We start from the raw sequence: 7879 nt of genomic DNA, 5'->3' as shown, positions 1-7879 counted from the left end.
TTCTGGCCAAATTATTTTATTTTATTTTATTGGAGTATCGTTGATTTACAATGTTGTGTTAGTCTCAGGTGTACAGCAAAGTGATTCAGTTATAGGTATACATATATTCATTCTTTTTCAGATTCTTTTCCCATATAGGTTATTACCCAAACTTCTAAAGAGAAGAAGTGAGAATCTACTGTTACTGTCTTGACTCTTCAAACCCACACAACCTGGGCACCTCAGCCATCATCCACTGGGATCCCTTTCTCAGGGGTCAACACGAATCAGGGTCACCATGTATCCCAGTTTACCAGGAATAATCCTGCTTTATCCCTGTTGTCCCAGAGTCTTCTCCAAGTGTCGCAGTTTAAAAACTAAGTGATATGGTCACCTTACCGGTAACCAGCTACAGCCAACACAGCCCACGGCTCCATCACAGCCATTCTCCATAAACTACCAGCAACACTGGCCTCTATTGACCATGCCATTCTTGAACTTTCCTCCTCCTCTGGCTTACTTGACACACCTCTCCACTGGTTTCTCACTCCTCCTTGCTGTTGTGCTTGCTCTCGTCCATATCCACTGCATTCACCTTCCCCATAAATGCTGGAGCTTTGCAAGCTTCTGTTCCTCTCGTTGAACATTTACTCTCCTTCTGAATTTCAGCCACACCCACAGCTTTAGCTCGTCATCCCTGCCTTAGCCCTCAATTCAGCGCAAACCTAAAGACTTCTGAGAATCACGGTGGCGTAAGTGCAAGTTTACAAAACGAGCCTCTCCCAACTTGACAGAAATGAACAAAGAGAAACAAAAATGAGGGCTGAAACCGTGGCAAGATTCTCCTCAGACACAAAATAAGATTTAAATAGAGACAAACCTTCCTCTTGCCCTGATATAAAGATATATATTCCCCCTAAATTAATTTGTAAATTCAGCACAATCCTAATCAAAGTACCAGCATGATTTTTAACATGATCAAATAATTTTATAGTTAATCTGGTAAAAGAAATAGCTAAGAGAATTCTAAAAGGGATGAGCAGTAGAGGAGAGAGACTCCTTTATCTGTTTTTAAGAAAGATAACAGAAAAAAAAAAAAGATAGTACATTGCAGTAATTTGAGGGGGGTGGGGCAAGGAGTGATACTGGAATGGCAAAAGGAAAGGAAATCATGGAACAGATATAGAATTCAGAAATGTATATAGAAGTGTAGTAAATGAGAAAAGAGACATTGCTAATTACTGAGGAAGATGGTTTATATATGTATATGAAAATGTATTTATGGACAAGAAAATGTAAGTGAATACTTCTTGAGGTGGGAAAGAGCTCTTTAAGTATGTTATCTAGGTCAGAGATCATAAAAGCAAAGTCTGATATGCTTCAACATATAAAACTGAAAATTTCTGCGTGGCAAACACTCCATAACAGAAGTTAAATAACAAATGAGGTGAGGGGGAATAAATATTTGTAGCAATAAATGATAGAAAAGGGAATATTCTCCCCAATATAGAAAGTGCTCCTTCAACTATAAAGAAAAGATGAAAACTGGGCTTCCCTGGTGGTGCAGTGGTTGGGAGTCCACCTGCCAATGCAGGGGACACAGGTTCAAGCCCTGGTCCGGGAAGATCCCACATGCCGTGGGGCGGCTAAGCCTGTGCGCCACAACTGCTGAAGCCCGCGAGCCACAACTACTGAAGCCCGTGCACCTGGAGCCCGTGCTCCGCAGCGGGAGAGGCCACCACAAGGAGAAGCCCACTCACCGCAACTAGAGAAAGCCCGCACACAACAACGAAGACCCAATGCAGTCAAAAATAATAAATAAAATAAATAAATTAAGAAAAAAAAAGAGAAGATGAAAACTAAATGGAAAGGGGGAAAGGGGATGAAAAGGGTTTGTAAGTCATTATCTGCTTAATCAGCCACCTTGTATAAAGGCAGGGAGGGTGTAGTCAGCTGGAAGAGCGACAGAGCACAAATGTTATCAAACCCTCCCAGTCTCGGACTATAAATAAAGTTCCATTAACATCCATCACCCAAAGTTCCTGCTGTTTCTCTTCCAGCACCTCCAGGACCTCTGCCCTCTTCCTCCCCTGCCACAAGTATTTCTGGGAGCTCCAAAAAGGGAGCCCACATATGCTGAGGCATCACCCCGTCAGCCACAATCCCCATATGGCTTCTCCGGAATTCTTCCTCTCCTGTCCTAGTTCAGTGCCGGCTGCCAGCAAAGCCATTCCAACAGTGACCTGCGTGTGACTACTGCTCTGAGTAGGCACCTCCCTTCTAATGTTCCCAAAGCCACCATTCCCTGGAACAAGAGGGCACTGAGCCCCAGGTAGAGGTGAGGAGGATGCCTCCTCTACCACCCTCTATCCGGCCTCCCTGCTAACACCAAGGGGATTAATCCAACTCAAGAGGAAAGGGGGTGGGGAAGGGGGGGCGGGGACAGAGAGGGAAGAGGAAAAAGGACAGCATGAGTTTCCTATTGCTGCTGTAACAAATGACCACAAACCTGCTGGCTTAAAACAATGACACTTTTATTCTCTCACAGCTCTGGTGGCCAGAAGTCTGAAATCCGTTTCACTGGGCTGAAATCAAGATGCTGGCAGGCTGCACTCCCTCCAGAGGCTCTAGGGGAGAATCCCTGCCTTTTCCACCTTCTAGTGTTGCACTGTGTTTCTTGGCCCTTGGCCCCTTTCTCCATCTTCAAAGCCAGCAGCATAGCATCATACTTCAGGGGTCACGCTGTCTTTTTGTTCTGTGTCAGATCCCCCTCTGCCTCCCTCTTATAAGGACAATAATGATGGCCTTGAGGGCCTACGCAGACAATCCAAAACGATCACATCTGCCAAGTGTCTTTTGTCACATAGGTAACATTCACGGGTTCCAGGGATTACGACATGATTATCTTTGGGGACTATCACTCAGACCGCCACAGGGGCAGATGCCTTTTCATCAACCTCCAGACTGCTCATCTCTTTTCTTCCTAGCCCCCAACCACCTTCCCCATTTTAGGAAAATAGCCCCCATGCATATTTATAGATGCAAATAAATGCTAATGTTGGGGGGTGTTGTCCATACAAGGAGTATCAGATCCCCAGCCTGGCAAACCAAGTAAGTGCCCCTTGATGATGGGGGTCAGTCCTGGACGTACATGGACAGTGGGTGGCAGGTCAGTGCTACAGATTGAAGTCTCTGAGAAGGACAAAGCACCCCACCGGCTGATCACAGACAGAGTCACAGCAAAGAGAGGGCTTGGGGCACCAACTGACTGGAGCCCCTTTTCTACAGTCCCGTGGCTGACCTTGTCCGTCTCCCCACCAAGTGCTGATGGTAGCAGCATCTTTACGTTTATCCCCTTGTTCCTCTACCTTCATTGCCATTGTTACTCCTTCACCAACATGCTGGGCCCAACTCAAGACTAGAAAAAGATGGACATTGGATGTAGGTTCAGGCTGATATCCAAGAATCAACATAGGACGATAGCCTGGGCCTGACCAGAGAGTCCTAAAACAACCCTAAGGGAGATGGTTCTGAGACGGGCACACATAAACAAACAGGAGACAGGAGTAAGGGAGCACTGTGGGATGGGGTCTGCCTCCAAGGACTGCCTTTGAAATGTGGTAGGCAGTGTTTTAAAGTCATCACCATAATTGTCAACAACTGACATCTCCATAATCACCAGCGCAAGAGTGTCCCCATCACCATAAGCAGAAAGCCTATGAAAGTACAGGGGTGTAGAGTGCCAGGGTAAGGAGGGTACTGATGGGAGGGAAGGCTGGGGAATTACTGTCAGCCAGGCTGAAAAGCAGCTTACTTGCCAGGTTAGAGAGTTTGGGTTCTATTCTAAGTCCAGTGGAAGTCATTGAAGAGTCTTTAGCAGACATGGCCAGTTTTACATTTTGGAAAACCACTCTGGTAACATCATGGATAATGGATTCTAGCTACACAAGGCTCGAGGCAGGTAGGTCAGTTAGGAGGCTGCTGTCATAGCCTAGGCAAGAAATAATTTAGAGTTGTGTCGGTGGGCATGGTAAGAAGTAGACATATTTGAGAGATATTTATGAAGGAGAAAGAGCAAGACTTTTGAATTAATTGGATGTGGGAGGTGAGGGGGTGGAAGATGTCAGGAATGATGCCCAGGTTTCTGGCTTTAGCCACCAGAGGGATGTTGGCATCATTCACTGAGTGGGAAGAACAGGGGGTCTTTGGAGGAGAGCATGTGGAGGGGGAGGTGCTTGTAAGACATCCAAGAGGCCGTTGATCAAACAGGTCTGGAGTCCAGGGGAGCGGTCTGGGCTGAAGGCAAGGATGGGAAGAGAAGCCAAGGGCCTTGGTGAGAGTGTCCACGGAGAGAGATCACATGAGAAAAGAAAGGGCTCGCAACAGAGTCGGGAATAATGCCAACAGGTGAAGAGCCAGCAGAGGAAACCTTCCTCCTCACATAAGGGAAACTGAGGACTGGCCAGGGATATAGAAAGAAAATCAGAAGAGTATGTATTCCTGAAGTCAAGGGAGGAGAATGGGGGGAGGGGAGGTGGCAGTAGCATCACATGATGCTCAGGGGCCACGTAGGGACAGGAATGCAATGTGGATTTGGTCTTGCTGAAGACACAATGGGTAGCAAAGCCTGGTTTCCGTGTGCTAAAGAATGAGTGGCAGTTGAGAAAGGAAGGCATGTGAAGCCCACCCTTTTAAGAAGATTAGATGTGATGGGAAGGACAGAAAGGGACAGTGGGGTTCAAGGAGGACCTTTTTTGGAGGGAAAAGATTTGATCAGGTTGAGATGTGGATGGGAAGGATCCTGCAGGAAGAGGTTGGACACTGGGGAGAAGTGGTAACTGATGGACAGGATGAAGACAAGGCAGATAGGAAAATACGATGGGGTTGCCGGGCAGGCAGCACTGAGGCACACTAGATGATGAACTTGAGGAAGAGCAAATCTGGGTGGCTCTGTGATTTTTCCCTGATTGCCTCAGCAGGGCTGCTATAGCCCATAAACCTCAGAGAGGGTTGGTGGTTGCATTGATCCAGGGCTGGAGTTTCCAGGTTGATAAACAGAAAGGATCGTGGGGCTGGAACAAGGGAGCAGAGGACACTGGAGGTGAAGGTTGAGGTGATGGATCTGGGAGTCTAAGCTGGGGAAGGAAGGGGCTGAGGCAGGAGCTTGGTGGACAGAGCTTGCTCTACCCTCAAAGAGCAGGTATAAAGGGGAGACCCAGAGAGGGTGGAAGGAGACGAGGCTGAGGTCGGACTGGGGAGCCTGAATTTCAGATTGTAGAAGGTGGAGTAGCGCTAGGTGTTGGCCATGGAGTGGGTAGCTGAAATTGAGAAGAAGGGCTCTGAAAACCCAGAGTCAGGGCCAAGTTTCCAGTGCAGTCCTCTCCAGGACTTCGGTGGGGAGGAAGCCAGGTGGCAATGATCCCTGGGTGACAGCCATGAGGGTGCCGGGTGTGGGAGCCTCAGAGGAGCAGGTGGGTGGAGGAGTTTTATGGGTGGTAGAGGTCCCAGTGGTCTGAGAGAAGCTGTCGGGAGTGACCCTGTCACTTCCTGACCACGGGGCAGGGGTGGTCTGGGAGAATGAGGAGCCATCCCTCAAGGACAGCAGAGGAGGGGGTCTCTGTGAAGAGGCTGAGGGGCCCGTCCTCTCAAGGGGCCTGGCAGAGAATTTCCTTTCTGAACATGACTCAAGAAGGGTGTGAGACAAGGGGCCATCAGAATAGCCTACAGAGTTAGCACAGCAAGAGACGACAATGACTCCTTGGCCAGAACTGTTTATGGCCCACGTTGGTCAGGGAGAGCCTGACTGAATGCTGCAATGACAACCATAGCCCTTGGAATCGTTATAGCTCTTCTGTGCTCTCCTTAGGCAGAAGATGATGTCCTGCTCATCCCCAATGCCTAGTGCCTTGGGAGGTGGGGTGCAGAGAGGAGATGAGTTCCCCAAATGCCCATGGACTGAAGGAAGTCCTCCCAGTAAGTCCCAGCCACTCGGAGGACAGGGACCTCTTTTTCACTAAAAAAACCCACTTGACTTTGAAACTTCAAAACACGCCTAACATGGGGACAGTTGTGATGGAGAACATTGCTAGGGGTGGATGAGGCTCTGGGTCAGACACAACCGCCTGCAAACCCTGGCTCTTCCTCTAACCGTGGGAGCCTGGACAAGTTAGTCAACCCCTTTAGCCTCCATTTAATCATCTGTGAAATGGGGATAATACCACTTACCTGACAGGCCTCTAGCAAGGATTACATGAGCTAATCCATACTAAGTACTTGGCATGGTGTCTGGCACAGAGCTCGCTCTCCTTAAATGTTAGTTATCACGACTATGAATTCAATTATGCTTTAAAACAAATGTGTGTTTTTACTCATCACACTAGCACCCACACATGGGGTAAACGGTTGCTCATATACACGGAAGGCGCGTTTCTTAGTCAGCAGGCTGTGCTTGGGGAGACTGCGGAGATTCAGGGACCCCTTGCAATAACTTGGAGCCTCACAGGGCCCCTCGGTCAGGCCGTGTTAGCCCCTATCTCACTCTGCGATCTGATCTCTCCCCAAGGCAGGCATTATCGAGGAAACTGAGGCCTAGAAACTTGCCCCTGACAGACGGGCAGGAGTGCACAGCAGAGCTGGGTGGGGAACCGGCCTCACTCACCTCTTGTTTTCTTCCTGTGGCAGCTTCAGCCTGTTGGCGTTTCCACAAACGCTGGGACTGGCTGGGCCTATGTGTTTGCAGTGTTGCTGCTATCACTGCCAACTGCGCTGTTGGCCGTGGGAGTGTGGGCCTGGGCTCCAGGAACTGTTGTCCCAACTCTGGTTGTGGTACCAGACTTAGTCACATTTCCTTCTCAGTCCCTACCCAGTCCCTGTCACAACACCTGTCACAGTGAGTGTCACAGCCTTTGTCACAGTCTCTATCACAGCATCTGCCATAATCCCCGTCACAGCCCCCGTCACAGTCTCTTTCACAGCCCCGTCACAGTCCCGTCACATTCGCTGCACAAGTCTCTGTCACAGTCTCTGCCACAGCCCCTGTCACAGTCTCTGTCACAGCCCCTGTCACAGCCCCCATCACCCCAGCACATTCTCTGCCACAGTCCCTGTCACAGTCTCTGTCACAGCCCCTGTCATAGCCCCATGACATTCTCTGCCAAAGTCTCTGTCACTGTCTCTGTCATAGCCCCTATCACAGCCCCATCACATTCTATGCCACAGTCTCTGTCACAGTCTCTGTCACAGCCCCGGTCATAGCCCCATCACATTCTCTGCCACAGTCTCTGTCACTGTCTCTGTCATAGCCCCTATCACAGCCCCATCACATTCTATGCCACAGTCTCTGTCACAGTCTCTGTCAGACTCTCTGTCACAGCCCCTATCACAGCCCCGTCATATTCTATGCCACAGTCTCTGTCACAGTCTCTGTCAGACTCTCTGTCATAGCCCCTATCACAGCCCTGTCACATTCTCTGCCACAGTCTCTGTCACAGTCTCTGTCACAGCCCCGGTCATAGCCCCATCACATTCTCTGCCACAGTTTCTGTCACAGCCCCGGTCATAGCCCCATCACATTCTCTGCCACAGTTTCTGTCACAATCTCTGTCACAGCCCCTGTCATAGCCCCATCACAGTCCCGTCACATTCTCTGTCACAGTCTCTGTCACAGTCTCGGTCACAGACCCTAACACAGACCCGTCACAGTCTCTGTCACAGCCCCTATCACAGCCCCGTCACATTCTCTGCCACAGTCTCTGTCACATGCTCTGTCATAGCCCCATCACAGCCCCGTCACATTCTCTGCCACAGTCCCTGTCACAGTCTCTGTCACAGCCCCTGTCATAGCCCCATCACATTCCCTGCCACAGTCCCTGTCACAGTGTCTGTAACAGCCCCTGTCACA

This window comes from Grampus griseus (genome assembly GCF_964374135.1).
Source record: "Grampus griseus genome assembly, chromosome: 2".
In the NCBI taxonomy this organism is placed as follows: domain Eukaryota; kingdom Metazoa; phylum Chordata; class Mammalia; order Artiodactyla; family Delphinidae; genus Grampus; species Grampus griseus.
Note: the sequence above shows the minus strand (reverse complement) of the source record.